Source organism: Macaca mulatta, chromosome X (assembly GCF_049350105.2).
Source record: "Macaca mulatta isolate MMU2019108-1 chromosome X, T2T-MMU8v2.0, whole genome shotgun sequence".
NCBI lineage: Eukaryota > Metazoa > Chordata > Mammalia > Primates > Cercopithecidae > Macaca > Macaca mulatta.
In genome coordinates, this window is record NC_133426.1 from 32,051,529 (window position 1) to 32,074,020 (window position 22,492).

The 22,492-nt window shown below is 35.6% G+C and overlaps 1 protein-coding gene across 10 annotated transcripts in view; it reads right to left on the minus strand.

Moving 5' to 3' along the window:
- DMD (dystrophin) overlaps positions 1 to 22,492 on the minus strand; it is a 2,157,177-nt gene that overhangs the window by 1,046,806 nt on the left and 1,087,879 nt on the right. Inside the window, exon 1 of one of the 10 annotated variants that reach the window (XM_077988315.1) lies at positions 22,296 to 22,394. The exons of the other annotated variants lie outside the window; for them this stretch is intronic. The gene's annotated coding sequence lies outside the window, so the exon portion shown is untranslated. Of the gene's footprint in view, positions 1 to 22,295; positions 22,395 to 22,492 lie in introns of those variants that run through there. 10 annotated transcript variants of the gene reach the window in all.

Sequence of the window (22,492 nt, forward strand, 5' to 3'; positions counted from 1 at the left end):
TCATGTAGATACAGATGCTCACAACATTTTTTTTTTTTATCCTACTAAGGAATCTTGCCATTAATTCAACCACTGAGACAAATAATATGTGGACCTGCGCCGGAGACATAGCTTCGGTGTTCATTCAAGTCATTTCCTGAGCTAACTTCTGTTCCTTTCCCTATGAATTCTATATTTTTTCACATTATACCACTGAATTATTCAGATTCATCCAATACCCTTTAGAGTTATTAACATGAGATATATATATATATAAATGTTGCTTTCTCCTTTTGGTTATATAGCTAGAAAGTCAGGATATAGTAAAAGGAGTCCCAAAATGTAGATTTTGAAAATATAAGATCAGTTATTCAGGACACCACACACTTTTCTTTTTCTTCCCGTCTCACTGATCACTCCTTTCTTTCTTTCTTTCTTTCTTTCTTTCTTTTCTTTTCTTTTCTTTTTCTTTTCTTTTTTTTTTTTTTTTTTGATGAAGTCTCGCTCCATCGCCCAGGTTGGAGTGCAGTGGCACAATCTTGGCTGACTGCAACCTCCGCCTCCTGGGTACAAGCAATTCTCCTGCCTCAAAGCCTCCCAAGCAGCTGGGACTACAGGTGTGTCACCACACCCAGCTAATTTTGTATTTTTAGTAGAGACGGGGTTTCACCATGTTGGCCAGGCTGGTCTCCAACTCCTGACCTCGTGATCCTCCTGCCTCGGCCTCCCAAAGTACTGGGATTACAGGTGTGAGCCACCGCGCCTGGCTGATCACTCCTTTTCATTATCCTGTGGTGTTTTCTCCTTTTTCAATCCACCTTTTACTGTTAGAGTCCTTAGTCATGTTGTCATTTCTATCTATATTCTTCCTTAGTGATACAATCTGATATCACAGCTTTAAATGCTATCTTATACCAATAACTCCAAAATTTAAATGTCCAACCTGGACCTTTTTGCTGAACTCTAAAGGTATACATTCAATTGCCTATTCAATATATCTGGTGATATGTCTAATAGATATCCAAATTTAATGCCTCCCTAATTTCCCCATTCTATCTATAAGTCTTTATCATTTCAGTTGAGGGCAACTTTATCCCTTCCAGTTAATTAGACCAAAAACCTTGGAGCCATTCATGACTCTATTTTTCTCCCATGCCCCTTATCCAATTCATCCAGAAATCCTTGTTGGCCCCACTTCTAAACGCATTCAGAATATGACTATTTCTTATCACCCTGGTCTCAGACAGCATCGTCTTTACTTGTATTACAGAAGTAGTCTTCTAATTTGTCTCCTTGTGTTGAGCACTGCCCACCTCTAGCATCCAGATTAATTCTTTCAAAACAAATGTCAGATCCATTAGCTCTTCTCACACCCAGAAAGAACAAGAACGTCCTTACAATGGCTTCAAAGGTCTACCCTCATCTCACTAACATCCCCTCCTAAACCTCTCTCACTTACTTCACTCTAGCCACACTGCAGACAACCTGCCCAAAACAGCAGATAAACTGATGCCTTAGGAACTCTGTACTGATTGTTTACTAAACCCAAAATGAGTTTACTGTTGATATCTACATGATTCAACCCCATGCCTCTTTCAGATATTTGCTCAAATGTCACCTTCTCAATGAAGAATACCTTGATACCCTATTTAAAATTGGAATGTACTCCAGCACAAGCCATCTCTTATTTTACTTTTCCTCTTCTTTTTCACAGCACTCATCACTTTTGAACATACTATACAATATACTTATTGTATCTGTCTTTCATTATTTGAGACCCCCAAGAATCCAGAGGGCATACATCTTTTCTGCTTTGTTCACTGACACATTCAAAACATCTACAGTAGTGGCTGACACACAGTGGTGGCTCAATAAGTATTTTTCAAGTTAACCTGATGCTAAGTCAAGAACTTTCAACTGTCCAGTCACAGAACTCATTTCAGGGCATCAAAAGAACTGAGCAAACAGATAATGGAAGTGGGTTCATGTAGATTGAGAAGAAATTAAAAGAAGGAAGAGAAATACACGGGAAAACAATGGGGAATAGGGATACACATATTCTTTTTTTTTTTTTTTTTTTATACTGCAGGCAAGGCACAGAGGCAGGGATGTAAACAAAGGAAACATCTGTAAAGATGCTAATATAGGTTTTCACTATTTTAAAATAGATGAAATAAATTATGTGTTTAACTGTGACATGGTTTTAAAGAGTGGCTAAATGATCAATCTCTTCCTTTTCTTTCTTCCAGCATTATATTATTTCAAAGGGTCACTGATTACTTCATGGGAACCAGAGGTTGTTATCGTCACTTGTATAAGTCAGATGAATAAAGAGAAATTCTTGATAAATGAAGTATACTTTGAAGGCAAAATATACAGAAAATAGGGTATATGTGAGAAAAAGGTACATGTGAGATTAAAAAGTATCCTCAGAGATTAAAGGATTTGCCAAAAACTGATATAAATTCCATGGGTGCAAACAGAGTTCTAAGCCTACTTCAGTAAGAATTGACTTTATTGGTTATCTATGAAATATATTATTGTAGTAGGGGTCTATTTTTATGGCCACATCTGGTCTAGACTTCACAAAAGAATTACAATGGGAGTATACTCTACCAAGATGCCAAAAAACACATATCTGTTCATTCCTGAAAGATACTGCCCAGACTGTCTAAATCTGAAAATTAACAAGGATTCTCTAATTACTTAATTTTCATCTACATTCCCCCAAACAAAAAGGTATCCGAGATTATTTGAGCTATAGATGTGTTTTTATGTACAACTTTTCTAATTAATAGTCCACTAGCTCTATCAGTTATAGCAGTAATAAAAAAACTTTTATGGAAAGTTCTCTGAGACTAAAAGTGATTTACATGCAAATATATGGAAATGATTCCCTTCTTAAAACAGTAGTAAAAGGTGTGTTTGAAAAATTCATGCTTTGGAAGAATAAATGATTTTCACATAATCATTCTAGTAAGTTGTTTATTTTTATTTACATGCATCTTTAATAGCTATTTAATGGTGGTTCGCAGGGGTGAGTGCAGTGGATCACGCCTGTATTCTCAGCATTTTGGGAGGCCAAGGTGGGCAGACTGCTTGAGCCTAGGAGTTTGAGACCAGCCCGGCAACATGGTGAAACACCGTCTCTACAAAAAATACAAAAAATTAGCTGGGCATGGTGGCGCGTGCCAGTAGCCTCAGCTACCTGGGAGGCTGAGAGGGGAGGATCACCTGAGCCTGGATGGTTGAGGCAGTGGGCCATGATTGCACCACTGAACTCAAGCCTGGGCAGCAGAGCAAGACCTTGTCTCAAAAAAAAAATAAATAAATAAATGTGATCCACAAAAAATACAAATTTAAGTTGTTGAATATTTTAGGTGAGCTCAAATACTTTAACTTTCTATTAAAATATATACCTTGTTTAATGCTAACGGTGTTTAATTTGCAGTTACCATTACACACAAACTGCACAAATCAAAATAAATAGAAAACAAGTATTAATAAACTTTAGTCATTAACCCTCCTGGATGACACATTATATTTAGGATATTAATTGAAATTGGCATTCTAAAACCATTTAGAATTCATCATATTAAAAAATCTGATTCCATAAATCATGGGGAATTTTTTACTTTAATGACCCATGTATTAGACTTATAGAAAATTGTAGACTTTAAGTAATGTTTTATTAAAACATTCTGCTACTTAATTTGTCATATTTAAAACTAGTTAAAAACCATAGTTTTAATTTTAGTAATATTTTTCATTGTGTTCTAAGTAAGCCAACCCTTAAACATCAAATGCTTTCTTTTGGGATATGTCTTTTCAACTTCTGGTTCCCTCAAGTTTGATCCATTGACATTCTAGGCACTGTCGGTCTGCCCCACCTAGTATATGCCAGCCAGGCCTTTCTATATCATGCCCACTGAGCAAAGAAAAACTGATTGCATTTATGCTAGAATAATATCATTGTTGTCACTACCTATTACCAAGGCAATTGGCCACATTCTACTCCCTTCTTATGTTACTTTCATTAAGGCATATGTTTCTTTATGAAAAACATTCCATTCCTGGCAGCTGAGGTCAATCTACAAATAGCCAGGTAGCAAATTAATGCAGATTACAAGAGAAAGTGAACAAGCAACAGAGATTAAAAAAAAAAAAAAAAAAGTTAGGGATTGTGACTTGAATGTGGTGCAGCCTAGTACCTTGTTCTGCCTTGTCCTTCAAAAAACAGGATCATTATTTTGTGAGATTCAAACTGGTTTTGAAAATTAATCATCTCATGGTATACAAATTCTAATCCACTGATGGATGAAGTACAACTTTCCATGTTTCTTCCAATGCCACTTAGAAAATAATACTTTATTATGTACAGCGTGCATTATTAGCACAGATAACATAAAACTTTTTAAAAACTGTTGGTATTTTCTAGATTTTTAAATATATTAAACTTATTCAGAATGCTGAATTAAACTATACAAGTTAATCCTGAAGAACCAGATATTGGAATTGCTGCTCTCATTAATTCCTCCCACCTGATTTGTATATGCCATCACCAGCAAACCACATATTTGATGCCTCCTTTACAAAAAAAAAAAGTTGTGCTAGGAGAAAAGCATAAATTACAAGGTCAGAGGAATACCTTCAAGAATCTTAAACCCATTTGAACAGTACAGAAACCTAGGGATGGAAAACACTCTAATAGAAGAAAACTACAAGAACCAAAGGGGTAAGCCAGTACAACCTCTGCAAAGGTAATCTTACTCCATTCACTAAACATAGCATTATACAAAGATAGTGAGTGACTGATAAGGAGAACCTGATCATGTATTAATAGGGGATGGCCTTTCATGAATGAGTAAAAGATATTCCTTCCAGGGTAGAACTGGTAAAGCCGAAGATAACTGTATTCAAATGAAAGTATAGTTTTTTTCAACTTTAATTTTGTACTAGGGAGCACATATGCAGGATTGTTACATGGGTATATTGCATGATGAAAAGCAAGGTTTTTGATTTCAGGTTTTTGGAAAAAGAAGATTGCCTTAGAGCTGTCCATGGTGCTGCATTAGATCAGGCCTCCAGTCTGCAGAATTCCTGCCTCTTGAAAATCCTCTAGGCCCTGACTTACAACCCTGTTTGCTGTATGGTTAACCTGCCAACCCTGCTATGTTCCCTGTAAGTGATTATTTAATATAATCTATAATTTCCATCCTAAATATTTCCTGATTATTAACATCTCTCTATAATTCCCTGGGTGATGGGTGATATCACCACATATTCCAATTTGGTAGATCTTGGTGGGCCCAAGTATTTGTAAGCAAAGATACATCCTCATACAATTCTCACAAGGGACTAAAGTTCTCCTTAGACTCTAGTCTTCCCAAGGTCACCCACCTTAATCCCCAGCAAATTCATCCCCAGTTGGAGACAAGAGCAGAAATTTTGATTCCACAAAGCTGTTTGATTAGGCCTCACATATGTCATTTGGATTTACACAACTGAGGCTTCATTTATGACATTGCGACAGTGTACCAATTCCTTTCCATATATATATTTTTCTTTTTACAAATCCTATTTATCCTACTTCAAACCTCTATAGCACCATATTTGGAGTCATTCAGATCTTGATTTGAATCAATAACTACATTGAAACAACTCACTTAACCCTATATTCAAGGCTTCATAAATTCACATGTCAAATGAAAAAAATAACATCTACAAACTTGCAGAATTATTTGCAGAGTAATATGAGACATGGTTTCTAAGTCACCTAGCACAGTATCTGACACAGGATTGGTCTACTTGCATGTGAGTTCTGTTCCCTTTCCTCCTCTAAATCTTTTTAAATTCTTGCATCATGTATTACTTTATTTCATCTAATGAACTCGTTTCTATCATTTGTCTCATCAACTAGCTTTTCAGATCCTTGACTAACAAAAATAGCCATTGCATACTAAGTGTGTGGTGGATGGGTGCAAGACCTGTACAGAGCACTTTATATATCTTGGCCAAGAGGACTCAAATATTGAGAGGAAGAGTTGGAATTTTGAATCTCAAGCTACAGCTCCTAACTATTATGCCATACGGCAGTCTATTACCATTCCATTTCCTCCAACTGTGCCTAAGCCAAGTGCCTGGTATGTGGATTAACTTCTATCAGAGTATTTTTTTACTGTAATGGAGTAGGTGCATTGTCTATGTCTTGCTTTGCTGAATCAACATAATTATCAGTCCATTCAAACAGCATAGGCAATTGCTCTATTACTTAGTACATGACTAACTTAGGCCACTGGAGGGAACTTTTTTGGAAACCAAAAGAACACAGCTCCTAAATTGCTGTACCTGCTCTCCTCAGATTATATGTGCTGGAAAATCTGAGACTATTATTCATTCTCACACACTTCACATTTTCCAGAATGGAAAATTAAGTAGCAAAGGCAGATGTCCCCTGTTGGGGCAACGATTGAGCTGGATATAGAAGACTCATATCCTGTTTGCTAAACTGGGCTGTTCTTACTATTCTCAACATGTTCACATCATCATAATAAAACAAGTGCCCCTTAAGACACCATAAATATTACAATCTCAGTCAATATATTTATAGAGTCAGGAAGAGTTGGATATTCTCATATTCATCAACTGTAATTCATCAGGATTATTATAGTTAGGGAGGGAAACCCAAAGTTATGACACTGAAAGACATGATCAGTGAGTTTTAATAACTCAAAACGTACTTGCTATATAACACAGGAATGGCTTTTGACACATTTGTCGTTACTTTATAAAAATCATCCTTTAAGTTATTTTGTGGTGATGAAACAGTTCTGTATCTTGAGGTGGTAGTGATTATATGAATCTATAGACATGGTTAATGTCATAGAATAATACATAATGACTCACAATAACAGAGCATGTGCAAAAACAGGTGAAATTCAAGTAAGGTCTACAGTCTAGTTAATTGCCCTATGCCAATGTCAGTTTATTGTGTTTGATAATATACTGTATTTAGTTAATATGCAACTGGGGAAAGTTGGGTTACATATACATAGGAACTCTCTGTACTGTTTTTGCAACTCCTTATGAGTCTGAATATTTCACAATAAAAAATCTTAAAACATTCTTAAAACCTTATAGAAATTTTGCCTGCCTTTAAAGAGACAGTAAGGGAAAATAGAGAAAGAAGAGAGAAAAGTAAAATGTCTGGCTAATTCCTAATAGGAAGTTTTCTTTATTTTTATACAAGAAATAGAAAACATAGTTGCTATATCAACAGGATTTTAGTCTATTTTCTTCACAAAGCTTAAGGAGGTGTGAATGACTTTTCTCTGTGCAAGGGAATAAAACACTAAAATGACTTATTCCACCCTTGTTTTTGTCTTGTTTACATTCTAGTTCCATAAACCTGCCAATATTTAGTCACTAATCTTAAGTTATGACAGAATTTAAAACAGATTCAATGATATGTTTTGAATTCACCTTATGTAAGATATTGTAAAGCAATATGATGCCACAACACACATCTACAAAACTGTGTCTTCTCTCAAATGGAACTGAGTTGTTCCTAAGATGTTTAACTAAAGTGATAAAATAGGCTGAATTATAACATATTGATTTTTAAGTGGTCTAGCCATGTTTGCATTAATTTTTTACAAGATTGCTCCATAGATATAAATCACTGACAAAATATTTTAAAAGTAGCATACAAAAAATCATCAACACTGGGATAAAATTTAACTTTCAAAATTAAAATAATCTTTTAGAAAATTCAGTTATCCAAAGGCATTAAGCAACGACTTTTCAAAGTTTATAAGGGATATAGTTTCTACTGTGAAAGTACTTTTCAAAATTATACAGGTTGTTGTATTAGTCCGTTTTCATGCTGTGATAAAGACATACCTGAGACTGGGAAGAAAAAGAGGTTTAATTGGACTTATAGTTCCACATGACTGGGGAGGCCTCAGAATCATGGTGGAAGGTGAAAGGCACTTCTTACATGGGAGCAGAAGAGAAAATGTGGAGATTCAAGAGCAGAAACCCCTGATAAAACCAACAGATCTTGTGAGACTTATTCACTACCACGAGAACAGTATGGGGGAAACCGCCCCCATGATTCAAATTATCTCCCACTGGGTCCCTCCTACAACAAGTAGGAATTATGGGAGTACAATTCAAGATGAGATTTGGGTGGGGACACAGCCAAACCATACCAGTTATTGAAGGAAAAATAGAAGCAAAGCATTCTCACCACCAAATTTTGCTCATACAAGGCAGATGTAACCTGCAGCTGCAGAACAATTGGGTTTATGTTTTTGAGAAGTTTATAGTTAAAAACATTTGACATATTGCTCTGCATGGTACATAGGAGTTTTGGTCACCTCACTGTTAAGCCCATTACTCCCTATGCAGTAAGATTTAGTATTTTAAAATGAATAAAAATAAAGTCAGGTGTGGTGGCTCACACCTGTAATCCCAAGACATTGGGAGGCCGAGTCGGGCGGATCACTTGAGGCCAGGAGTTCGAGACCAGCCTGGCCAACATGGTGAAACCCCATCTCTACTAAAAATAAAAAGAAAAATAAATAGCCTGGCATGGTGGTGGGCACCTCTAATCCCAGCTACTTGGGAGACCGAAGCACAAGAATCACTTGAACCCGGGAGGCGGAGGTTGCAGTGAGCCAAGATCATGCCACTGCACTCCAGACTGGGTGGCAGAGTGAGACTAAAAAAAAAAAAGTTAATTATTTTCTAAATGGCCTCAGTGTGCTCTCTTTACCCAATGGCAATTAGTATGCACAACCCCAAACCTGCAATTGTTATTTTCCTTTGCTCCCTGTGCCTCCTAAAACATCTTATTCCTATTTTTAAAGAACTGTTTTTGAAATTTTATTTATAAGAAAAAAATCCAGAATTCAATACAGTAAAGAATGCAACACACACACACACACACACACACACACACACACACACACACACGATCTTGCATGGTTTCTCAAATAATAGATACTCATGTAGAAAGCCTTAATTTTAATTTAAAAATTAACACTGTGGAAGTTACACAAGACATGATGGGCCTTGGGGTCTTTTGTGAAAACGGCAAGATAACAATGCAGGACAAGAGAGATGGAGATAAAAGACACAATGAATGTGTATCAGATTTCATTGATGTGTTCATTCTTTTTTCTACAAATAGACATTGAGGGCTCACTATATCCCTTGTGCTGTTACACACGGGGGATATACTGATGGAAAAACTGGCAACATACCTTCTTTCATGGTGCTTACATCATAATTGGAGACTCAGACAAAAACAAGGCAGAAAGTAAGTGCCATGGAAAACAGAAACAAGGACATGAGCTATAGAATAATGTTAGAGGGTGGTGCAAGTGGAGGAGACAGCCCTCTCCAGGACTCTCCTTGAGAGGATTACTTACCCAAAGCCCTGAGACTATATAGAAGACACGATTGCAGAAGAGGATGTCCACTCCAGAGAGACACTCTGCAAATTGTATTAAAGCTTCCCACATCAAGGGGGATTTGCTGACTCTCCTTTTGTTTGAATATTCTCAGAAGACTATATAGGAAATGGTCCATCCTTCCTTACCAAACTTTACTGCCCTTCCATCCTCCGAGAAAGAGAGGTTTTGACAAAGGGCTTTAAAATTTCATTATTTTACTTGCACTTGCTGAGTTCCCTTGGGGATTTTATCCACACTATCCATCTCACGGAAAAGTCGAGAACATTAAGCAAAGTAACGGCTAAGAATATGCACTGAATATCATCCCTTCTTCATTAACACAAGACGTTATAATTTTAAAAAATCTGACTAAGTCCATGATAATATGGAACCGTCCCTATCCTTCTCTGCACAAAGGAGGAGAAATATCTCTACAGTCTTTGAACTTAGTTAGATATGGGTCTGAATTTCAGATATTTCACTCCTTGCTGTGACCTTGCAAAAATTACCTAAATTTTGAACCCCAGTATCCTCATGGATACATTAAAGTAAAAGCTCTGTGAATGCTTGTTAGAATAGCACGCTATACATTTACCAAATGGCAAAGTGCCTGGCATGGAGAATGACAGTTATAGTCATAAACACCAGCACCGTCATAATTTAAGAAATTATTGTCCATGGGATGTAGTCAATCATTGAGTGTTCATTCAGCATTCAAGCCCGATATTTTATCTGGAATTCCACAAATCACCCTTCACTCAACACAGTTTTCTTATCAGCCTCCAGGTAAAGCCCCCTCCATCCTATCTCTGGATTTGCATGCACTGTTTGGAATATCTTTACCATTTTCTTTTCATTAGATTTTGACAACTTTTGTAGGTCTACTAGATCATTAAATCAAGGGTTATGTTCACGCATTACTTGGTTTTTGTTCTATCCTCAGCACCCACCACAAGGTCCTGTATTTTTAAAGGAGCTCAATATAATTATATTGAATGGAATTAAACGCCGTCGCTAAAGTTTTCCCCCTCACGTTAATCTCTTCCTGTGTAAAAGAAACTATCCTGTACCTAGTTATGCAACTTCACAAAAATTTATTATTCTGAATTTTCATAAGAATTTTTGACTTAACCACTCATTAAAACAAAACAAAACAAAAAAACCCTGCAGATAATCCTGTAACATAGTTCTCCAGCACAGTTCACCCTCATGAAGCAGGCAGTATTGAGCAAGAGGCTAGGCTCAATGGTTAGACAAGTAATTGATCCCTCACATTAAATCCATGCAATCTAAATAGTGATTACTAATTGTATGCTGTAGGCTGCCAGGGTCTCTCGCTCTAGTTAAAAGTACAAATACATCTTTTTTTTTTTTTTTTTTTTTTTTTTTTTTTGAGTTGGAGTCTCGCTCTGTGGCCCAGGCTGGAGTGCAGTGGCGTGATCTCTGCTCACTGCAAGCTCCGCCTCCCGGGTTCACGCCATTCTCCTGCCTCAGCCTCCCGAGTAGCTGGGACCACAGGCGCCCGCCACCACACCCAGCTAATTTTTTGTATTTTTTAGTGGAGACGGGGTTTCACCGTGTTAGCCAGGATAGTCTCGGTCTCCTGACCTCATGATCCGCCTGCCTTGGCCTCCCAAAGTGCTGGGATTACCAGCATGAGCCACCGCGCCCGGCCACAAATACATCTTTATATGTTTAGTGTCTGCTAGATACTGAAGACTGTCGTTCACTAATCAGTCACTGTGTATAACTGAATCCTTGTATTTCAATGTGATTATGAGGCCCAAGAAAATATATTTAGTTCTGGGTACCTAATAAACTCTTAAGACTTGCCCATCTCCCACAAACTGTAGGCAAGTAATTCTTCTATCGGCTTTTATTTCTTTATTAAGATAAAGCATTTGAGGTCACAATGTTCTATGGAAATCCAGAAATTCCTAAGACAAAATCTAGGTGACACAATTATAGAAGATACTGCAACTGATTTCCCTCAAGCACATTTCTGTTGCCATAGAATCATCTCAAATCTGCCAACTTTGAAGCTGAACTCCTCTCCATTCCACTCATATGGATTCTTACATGGGTTTTAATAGAAAATTTAAACTATTAGAACATGGACTGATTTTCTCTGGATTATTAAATGAGAAAGGTCTGGATTCCCCATTACCTTTCTTATTAAAATAGTATCAAAAGCAAAGACAAACCAATCCTCATCACGTATATTACAGAGAACCTGTTACAGAGACATTATCAAGGTCATATTTTTGGTAAAATAACTTAAAATGTGATTGAATAAAAGTTGCTTCTAATTCATTTATATTACTAGCACTTTAAAGTAATATATATGGATACAACTTTAAAAAGTTGGGATTTATCTTATTATTACGTCCTGTTAAAATACACTTATAAGGAAGACCAAAAGAGTACACTGACGAGGATCTTTGAGAAAATTAAAAATGAAAACAATAATAAATAAAATTGCCATGGCCACAAAGCATATTTAGCCTTCATGATGTTAAATTACATATGCAATTAGGCAAGGACATTCTTGTCTTTCATAAATAAAATTCACGCGCTGGGTGCGGTGGCTCACGTCTGTAATCCCGGTACTTTGGGAAGCTGAGGAGGGTGGATCACCTGAGGTCAGGAGTTCGAGACCAGCCTGGCCAACATGGTGAAACCCTGTCTCTACTAAAAATACAAAAAATTAGCCTGGCGTGGTGGTGCGCGTCTGTAATCCCAGCTACTAGGGAGGCTGAGACAGGAGAATTGCTTAAACCTGGGTGGTAGAGGTTGCAGTGAGCCGAGATCGCACCGTTGTACTCCAGCCTGGGCAACAAGAGTGAAACACTGTCTCAATCAATCAATCAATAAAATTCACATTTTGAAATCTATCTTTTAAAAGTATATAATCATAAATGAAAACCAAGCAAAATCCTCATTGGCTAAAACAACATGATGGAAACATAAAAGTGACAAAGTTTAAGACCCTTGACACGTGTGTAAGTTACTTAAAAATAGATCACTGTTAGAAATTTGCTGGAAGTGTTTTTGTTACTGTGAATAATAATACAATTTTCATAATTTGCAAGACATCATAGATAAGGCATATACACACATAAACATTGTGAATAGTGGTAACACATTTAGTTATTGGGGCTTTCACTGCAATATGCCTGGGTGTGCCTCCAACGGATGCTAGATTTAGTGCATTTGAAGTCTCTTGGAAAAAAACAGTCCCAAGGTGTTTGAAAGGGAAGGTGTTTTAAGTTCAGCACAGCATGCTCCTTGCATCAGCAAATGTGTCTGAAAGCTTCTTGCTCTGTTGCACTGTGAGAGAACTATATTAAAACGTGTTAATAGTAGAAATAATAAGTTCACCTCAAATACTGTATTTCCTTGATTTTCAAGACAACAGTGATTTCCTGTATGTTAAAAATTATAGAGAGCAAAATACAGCCATTTCACACTAATTCATTATCTCCATGTGAATGTGCATTTACATTATAGATAATATATATACTTTTGAATTATAATCCTTAAAATGAATTCAAGTACATCAGTAGGAAGAAGCTACAGTATTACAGACTCTTGAAAATCACAAATTGAAATTACCTAATGATATGATTATAATTTAATACTAGTATCAAAGGTATTTTTCCTATTATTTTATTTTACTGATTACTGTAAATTATCAGTAGAATTATAAGAGCAAGACATCAGGATATTTATTAACCATACTAATTTTTGATTGGAAGCCACATTAAATTTAACCAGTGAAATGAGAAAAATAAAAATAGTAACCTCATAGATTGTGGTAAGAGTCAAATGAAATAACTTACATGAAATTGCTGTGTAAGTTTTATAGGGCTGCCATGTTTTGATTGCATGATACTATGTATCCCTACTGTTTAGGACATACCTTTCACACGTGCATAGACCTGTGTTTGTTGCTTTTTTATTCAGTGTGGTCTTTTGTTAACATAAGTTAATGAAAATATTTTTCAGTCTTGTAATTCATAAAATATGTTAGTGTTATTAAAAACTATAGATAGATGATAAAGTGAGATAGATAGATGATAGATAGATAGATGATAGATCGATAGATAAGTAAAGGAGAGTGACAGAGACAGGGAGAGGGATAGGGAGGGGGAAAGGGAAAAGGATGGTGGGAGAGAAGAAACTGAGTGGATGTATGGGTAAATGAATAAGTGGATGGATGGAAGGAGACAGGTAGACGGCCAGATGGGTATATATGGATAAACAGCATATGATCTTTGGCCTATTATTTAACTTCCCTTGCTTCAATTTTATCAGATATAAAATAGGACAATAATAGTATCTATTGTACAGGATTGCTATAAGCATTAAGGTAGTCAATCCTGACACATACTAAGAGCTCAGTAAGTGTTAAGTATTTTTCATTGTAGTTGGTACTTGGCTCTTAAACAATCTGTCACATATTTCTATATAGGTTTTAAATTCATAGATCAGATGCAGCCTAATAATGAGAGCAATTATCCATTGAGCACCCTCTATGTGTTTAAACACAGATGTTTTACATACCGTAAGTCATATAACATGAGAATAAACCTTTAAAGTACTTATTGCTCTCCCCATTTTACAGATGAGACAACCAAGACTTAAAGCACTGCCCAAGGTCTTAGAGCTGGTAACTTGCAAAGGCAAGAACAATGATCACAAAACCAGAACAAATGACAGTAGAGTATCTGTTCCAGCTCCAATAATTACTGTCTATATAAGTTCTGTGGATCCCTTTATGATGGTACCTATAACTCTATAATTTAAAAATAAATTATCATTTAATTTTTGCATAAACTCTATGATGTAAGTGAATAATAATTCTGCTTTTCTTAACTCACTATGTAAATTTGTAGATATATACAAAAGTAAACAGTGTACTATAATAAACTTCCATATACCCACCATGCAGATCCAGCAATTATAAACTCAAGGGCCCATATGGTTTCATATACGTCCCACCAAGCTCGACCCACCCCTAAACCTAGCTTTGTATTATTTTGCAAGTGTCCTAAGTAATCCTTCTTTTGATGCTTGGAATACCAAGTTAATGAGTTATTTCATGTGAGATAGCTAATAAATCACAAAGCTGTTGCTTGAGAATAGGTGCCCCAATATTGCTGTATTTCATTTTCATTCTATTATAGATAGCATTTTTATGATATATGTAATTGGCAGCAGAAAATTATATACTTTACTGATCGACATATGACTTCTGGTGAATGCTTAAAATATTTGATTTTTTTGTTTTTATATACATATGTATGTATGTAGGTATGTATAAGCAAAAATCATCCCATATTCCTATTAAATAGATAAGTTGATATTTGACAAACGCATAGACTTTAGAAAAAATATGAAATCAAATATAAAATAATACAGCTGTATGTGGTACATTGTGATGTTAACATAAAAGAAGTAGTGAATAGGAATTTGTGTATGTGTGTACTTGTGTATGTCATATATGTTTGTCAGCATAGAAAAAGCAGCCAGAAAGTTACACACCAAAATGTTAATTCTGGTTTCCAACTGGCACTTAGGTTTTCTAGTATGCTTAGGTTTTCATACTAGCATACTGATAAGAAAGGTATCCTTGAGTCTTACTGTTTGGGTCTGAATTCCCATTTTGCCATTTTCTAACTGTATAGACTCAGAAAAATTTCTTATTTATACCTCTACTTCCTCATTTCTCATACAGAAGTAATAGTGCTATCTACCTTACTATTTAGAAGACTCAATTAATCCATGTAAATTACTTAGACCTGTCATTTTAGATATTATTATGACTACATCAGAAGATATTATGCTAGTAATAAGAAAAACATTGTTAAAGAATTTGAAAATAAGGAGAATAAGATTTGTTAAGGTATTTTGAAAATTAATTTTAAATTGTTGTTTTGTTAGGTGATAGTGTCTTAAAATCATATCACCTCCAATAAGCTTCTGAGAAATAAGTAAATATAAGATTCTACATATCCCATTTCAGGGCTGACTTACAGAGTGACCTAACAAAAATGCAGAATAAAGTGTTGTTTTTGTTTTGTTTTCCCAGAGTATCTCCCCTTTGATTAAAAAAAAAGATTATTGTAAAAGATGATGCAATAAGTCTCCTTTACACTGGCAGGCCACAGACATTCATAAATAAATTCCTACAAAATGAAATAGGAATTAATCCTTGTGCAAATACTATAGCTAACTAAGTATAGCTTCTAGAAGTATATTTTTAAATAAAATTTATGTATACCACTGGTGATAACTTGTACTCATTTAAATGCTTCTGAAGCATTCTCTTCAGAAGTTAATAACTTTTCTAAAATAAGTCAAATCATGCAATTTGATGAATATAAATTGCAGCAATTTTACCATTGCTAAAATGGTTTCTGAGCATTACAAGAAGAGTTCACTTGGCTACTGTCTTCACACTGAATACTTTGATGAGGTTACAATGATAAAGTGACAAAGTGATATGCATTTTATTTTATACCATTTTCTTTAAAAAAAAAAAGGAGTGCTTAATTTTTACTAAGAACTACAAAATATGAAATTAGAAAAAGGCAGCTATGACTGAATACATTTCAAGCAAAATGCCATTCATCTTCCTTAAATTGATCTGCTGAGTCTAGCAGAAATGTCTCCAAGGTTTTCTCGTGATGAGCCAAGGCTAAAGGGATACACAGAGCCAGCAGTTAGAGGCATCTAGTGGGGCACCAGTTAATTAACTTTTTCTTCTATGCTTCAAGTTTCAATGCCTATACCAATACCTCTGGTTCTTTGCACAGGATATTATACACCGAAAATGAAACAATACTCATAAAAACAGCTAATATTTAATGAGCATGAGTAATTGCCAATTGTGCTTCTCAACACTTGGCATATATCATTTCATTAGTTCTTAAATCTACTCTGTGAGGTAAGTAGCATTATTGTGCTGATTTTACAGATGAAAAAACTGTGGCCCAGAGAAGTCAATAGAATTTCAGGTGTACAGATATAAAATATTCCCTAACCATAATATCCTAACTATGGTATAAATATAATATACCATAAAATAGGCATGTGATAAGTATTTGCTGACTAAAGACTGAAGAATGTGTTGTAATGGAGTCTATCAATTAAAGACAGGGAATTTGGACCCAGAAAGATTTGACTTGGTCTTATATTTGCCATCTACTAAGACAGTTTGGAAATTTTATCAATAAAGTTTCTATTTTAGAGAATATCTTAGTTTGGGTTCCCTAAATGGAGGTTCTGAGATGAAGATTCATGCACAAATGGTATAATGGGACATGTTTTCAAGAAACACTGTTAAGGGAAAATGAAGCAAGATTGGGAAGGGAAAGAAACCAAACACATATATGGCATAAAAGCCCAGGGTGGCAGTGCCATTCACACTTCTGAATTTCTCAATTGGGAACAAGAAAGCTCATGTATTTATGTGTCTGCAACCAGCAGTCATTGATTAAGGGCTTCCCACACACAGGGACATAAATTCCAAGATAGATCCATCTCTCTGTTTACACAGACCAAGTAGGCTCCGGCAGCCTCGAGGCCACCCTCCAAGAGAACGATTAGGGAGCTAGTTGCTGGGAGTAAAAGCACATCAGGGAAAATGTTAAACGGACGTGAAAGGATATGAGTGGATCAATGACAGCATCACCTACAGAGAACTTATTACCTCATTCAGGAATAAAAGTAACATGGAAAGTTATGAGGATAAAACAGGGTAATGTGTTCAAAGCCCTTAGCCTAGGCGCTGGCACACAGCAACACTCAACTGGTACTCTCTTGTTGTGAGGATGGAATGTAATACTGTGAAGAACTGACAGCACCTGGCACATGAAAACATCAGATAGCTGGCATTGCCAATCATTTTTGCTATTGCAGTTACTGGTGCCGCTGGTGGTGGCATACCTAAATTAGAATAACACTGCTATATTTAACTCCAAAGCCTGTAAAATGCTTGAATACCTGCCACCGTTTATGGAGGTAACGGTGCTCATTCAGGACCTGAACACCATAGAAGAAGCAATTTTCTCACCATCTTTATTGCTACCATGGTATTAGGTAAGGCAGCACCTTTTTGCTATCACATATGAGATGCTGAATTTATTGATAACAGTATTAAGGAGAATGGCAGTTGAAAGGAAATTTCTGATATTTCTTGCATGATTCTCTCAGATTTTGACATTCCTTTCAAAATTATTAGTGAGAGCAATCAGTAAGTGTCTTCTGCTACCACAAATGTGAGCCCTTGCTTGAAACATCTTTAGGTAAGTAAAGTCAGCCCTTAGGAAAGCACTTAAGCAAAAGGCTAGGGAAAGAGAACTATATCAGGTCTTGCTGCTACTCCTCACTCTTGGAAGAAAATTTAGGCTTTCGAAATGAAAACTAATGGAGAGGCACATGGCACCTAAATGTTAATATTAGGGGAGGGGATAGGGAGAATATGATATATTTCTCTATGTAACCCCATCCTGTTTCATTTGTTCTAGTGAGTATATATTACTATTATATTTTGTGTTTAAGATAAAAGAAAGTTAAAAAAAGAAAAACTGAAGTTATTTTAGGACAGATAAAACTGCTTATGAGAGGCTTACTATCTTTTAAAATATTATTTTGATTAAACCAAAAATAAATTTTTAAAAACCCAGCCAAGATAAGAAAAGAAAATAGTTTTCCTTCTCATGCTCCCAAATTAAGAGTATACATAAAATGGCTAAGAAACTGATAGGATGACTCCCCTTTTTCCAGGGATAAGAGTGGGTTTAGGAGATAATCTAGTTCTCTAGTTACATACTTGTTGAAAAACCATATGAGGAGATCACCTCCTCACTTGTCTTCTGCCTCTGGAGGCAAAAGGTATGGTCAGAGTTCAGTGACAAAGTGATAATCATCAAGGGAGTTTAGTCAGCTGAGGTTATGTTTCTCTAGGCATTCTTACACAGTCAGACCATGAAACAAAACTGCTCCTTCCAAGATATGCCACAATACCTCCTTATTGTTTACATTTCTGTAATCAAAGGCAGCAGAATTTAGCCACAGGAGTCCTCTCCACTGTCATCCCTAGTACAGGTAGTTCCTAAACATTACTCCAAATCCATGGAGACCCTTATTGACAGATATTACAGAGATACTCACCAACATGCCAGCGAAACATGGTTTATTTTGTTTTTGTTGTTTATTGGCTATTGTAGTTTTACTTATCCTCATCTATTTTATTAGGGTCTTGTTAAGTCTTCACTATCGTGAGCACCTCAGTATTCCTTGTCTCCAGAAAGAAAATGTCTTGAGGTTAGAAATTGTATGTCATTAATTAATTTTCTCTGCCATCTTAAAAAAGGTGGCTGTTAATTCTATACTGACATAGTATCTAATAACTGCTTCTTTATATCTTGGAGATTTTCCCTGACACATTCAAATAAATAGCTGTTTAAATAGCCCTGGCCTGTGAGTATATATGGCCTTGTACACATAAATGTATGTGTAGACATGCAAAGATACAGAATGATAAATATAATGTGAAAGGCAAATTGTTAATATATTTTAACTCATTCAACAGAAGAAAGAAAGCAGGATAATTTCCTTTATAATTTCAAGTTTTCTTTAGGATGCATACTATACATGGGCTACATTACAATGTTTCCTCAGGGTAGCAAATATGTTCAATTTAAAAGTAGACAACTGTCGGAAATTGATTTTTTAAAAACGGGGGTGTTGAGTAAATCTATTCTGCTCATATATTGCAAATGCTATAACTATTATTTTTTTAAAGACTTGACTTTCACTAACAACAAGTTTTCTTCTTTATATGAATATCCTGATCTCCCATCAGATCACAGCGTTGGACAGTTCCTAATGTACCTTGAGATAAGAGATGCTCAGGAGCTTCTCTAGATTTTCAGAGCGAGTAAAAGCCAGGCTGAAAATGTTCCTGGATTCTATATTTGTCTCTTCACTTATCTTTTTAAATAACACTCATACATACACACATTTTTATACTCAACTTCAAATGAAAGTATGCCCTGCCCTTTATTTTGCTGATAATAAATATGTGGATGGTATAGTCTCTGAAGAGTGAAAGTGCTCTTAAACATTTGTTTTAAGATCATAATAACTACTGTTATTTTTAAAGTAGAAAAATCCATGAATATTGAAATTGTAAAATCAAGGGAAAAGAAAATAGTTTTAAATATTTTCGACAAAATCTTCTTAAGAAAAATAATGTCCTATTTCCAATGACTCTGGCACGTTCAAACATAGGAAATAATTAGAAAACAACTTTAGTATATTTTGGACCCTTTAAAATTTAAGTAAAACATTAAGACGTATTTTATACCTTGTCTTTGAATATGTGATAATTCTCCTTTACTCCATAGAATACAAAAACTCTGCAAATATCATTATTTTAAAAAATATATTTGTATATATGTGTTAAATTGAATCTTTCTAATGAGGAAAGTTATGTTCACTTTCAGGTTGTTCTTATCAGATGAGTTTCTAGGTGTATTATGAAGAAACAACAGATTCCTTGTTGACGTCTCTATTAGCTTAGCTATTTCAGTTGAGAACAAGGGAAAATACAAGAATGACATTATTGGAGTGTATTGCTATACTTTTTACTCACATCACAGTATTTTATATTTCTCTTTTTTAAGTTTGTACATAGACAATATCTCTGGAATTATTATTATTAAGGGATATTTAATGATTAAATGAGCACTCTCAGCGAAGATCTTTAAGTGTTATTTTTGACCGAATCATATATAGCTTCCACATGCAATGCAAACATTCCAGTACTGCAGATAACACACAGAGGTACATGGGTTTGAAGTAGTGGAGAGAATGATGGACCATAAGCCATAAATCTTTTTTAAAAATCACCAAAATCTCAGCTATAATCTTGATCATACGAAATAAAAAGAGGAGCTCTAAAGAAATAAAGCAAAAGGAAATGTATAATCCACATTACTGCAATCATCTAGTTTGTGAAAGAAGAGTGTGTATTTTAAATTAAATCCTCAATGATTTGATATTTTGTTTTCGGAACTTTACAAACAAGACTATCCTAAAGAATTCAGAGCTTTCCTCACAAGACCAAAGCAACAGTGCATGAAATTGAACTCAAAAAGAGCCACCATTCTGTGTGACTTCTTGGCTGACACAATTTAGATATTTATAGCTTTACGAATGGGCCACTGGAGAAGAACTTGAAGCTTTCTCTAGCCAGGAAGGATTAATGAACGTGCGCACCTGGTAATTACACCACTCCATCTTCCTGAAAGCCCTCACACTGCCTCCATGGCAGAAACTATAATGAAAATGCATTGAAAAATATCAATCCGCAATTCTACAATTTAATCTAAATAATAAAACTTGGTATCTTTTCTCCCCACACATTCCAGATGTGATAAAACACAGACAACATTTAAATTTAAAACACAGAAGCTGAATGTCAGCCTATTTTTGAGCATGCCTCATTTCCAAAGTAAACCTCACAAGAGAAAAAAGAGGTTATTAAATACAGCAAAACATTACAACATTCAAATGTGCAACAGAGAACCCATAACTGTTTCCCCTTTATTTAAACACAGCATACACCATAAGTAATGCGTTTACTTCCAAGCAGAGGCATTTCAATGATTAAATCACAACCCAAGTGTACAAAGGTAAAATTTAGAAGTGTAAAGGTATCTTTATCTTCCAAGTCCAGTTACTTGTTCTGGCTATTTTTTCTAAACTCTTACCGAAAGCAAAACCTCACTTAATAACTTTTAAAAACATAAATAAAAAATAAATCATTCTCTTCCTTACCTAATCATATGTTAATTGCAAAATTACTTGAAATAAAGAGATATACAATGACATAGTATGCAACTCAAATAACTTGTTACAAAGAAATTTTCATCCTAAAACTTGAACAAATCAAACTTTTGCAGCAGTATTTTTCTCAGATAAAACACAGTATAGAGGTTCAACCTAGTGTTTCTTAATGTGACACAAAGCAATTTGATATTCTAAGGAAGGCAGCTATGTATATATAAACTGAGAAGGCTGCTTTAAAAAATCAAGGTGCTCTAAGCAAAGCAGGGTTTTATGATAAAGTTTCATGGTACTCACACTGAATTTTAATGACCGCTTTAGTAAAGCAGAAAGAGAGAAAATTTAATGTAAGCACTGATACTAAAAGTTAATTGCCATCTTAACACACAGGCACCAAGATTCCCCTAGCAGGAGTCTCTTAAAAAACACCTTTAAACGCAGAAGAGGGCACAAGCTTTGAAAAAAAAAATTGCCTGTTACTGTTAAACTCTATTGTTCCCTGATGGAATATAGAAGAAAGAAATGCTCCAGGAGAGGGAAGTGGATGTGAATCGCACCCTCCAGAGGAGCCAAACAAATTGGCTGTAGGAAGACTTCAAAAGCTGGACGAACAGAGAAGATCAAAGACCTTACAGATTTGGACTACTCACCCTTGCTGGGTTTTTTTTTTTTTTTTTTTCCTCTTTTTTTTTTTTTTTTAATTTTCCCTAGAATGAATATGGTTTAACTTGAGAGGAAATAATGGAAGGATGCATTTTTAAATGCTTTGATTCCCAGCTTTTTATTCTGCCTCTAACTAGCTATTACAATACCACTTAATCCGGACCTCAGCATTCCAAGTACCAAAGCATCTCCTCCCACCCACTGCTCACACGCTCCTGCATCAGAATAGAAGACTTACAGAAAAGCTGCCAGACCCACAGAAGAGCACTTTCCTCTCAACAGATGTCTTCCAGCTTTTAGGCACACACACACTCAGACACACTTGCCTACCTTAATAAGGTGTGCAAAAACCTCTTTCGGTCCCCACGGATGCTTTTAGTTCAGAGCAGCCAGCAATGCCTCCGCACAAAGCTTTGCCATTGCTAGTGTGAAGAGAAAGAGCTGCTGGGATGCTGAATGGCACATCAGCCAACTTTGTGTGTAGCAAAGGCTCTAAAGAAATCCTGGGCTGAAACTCTGCTGGATCA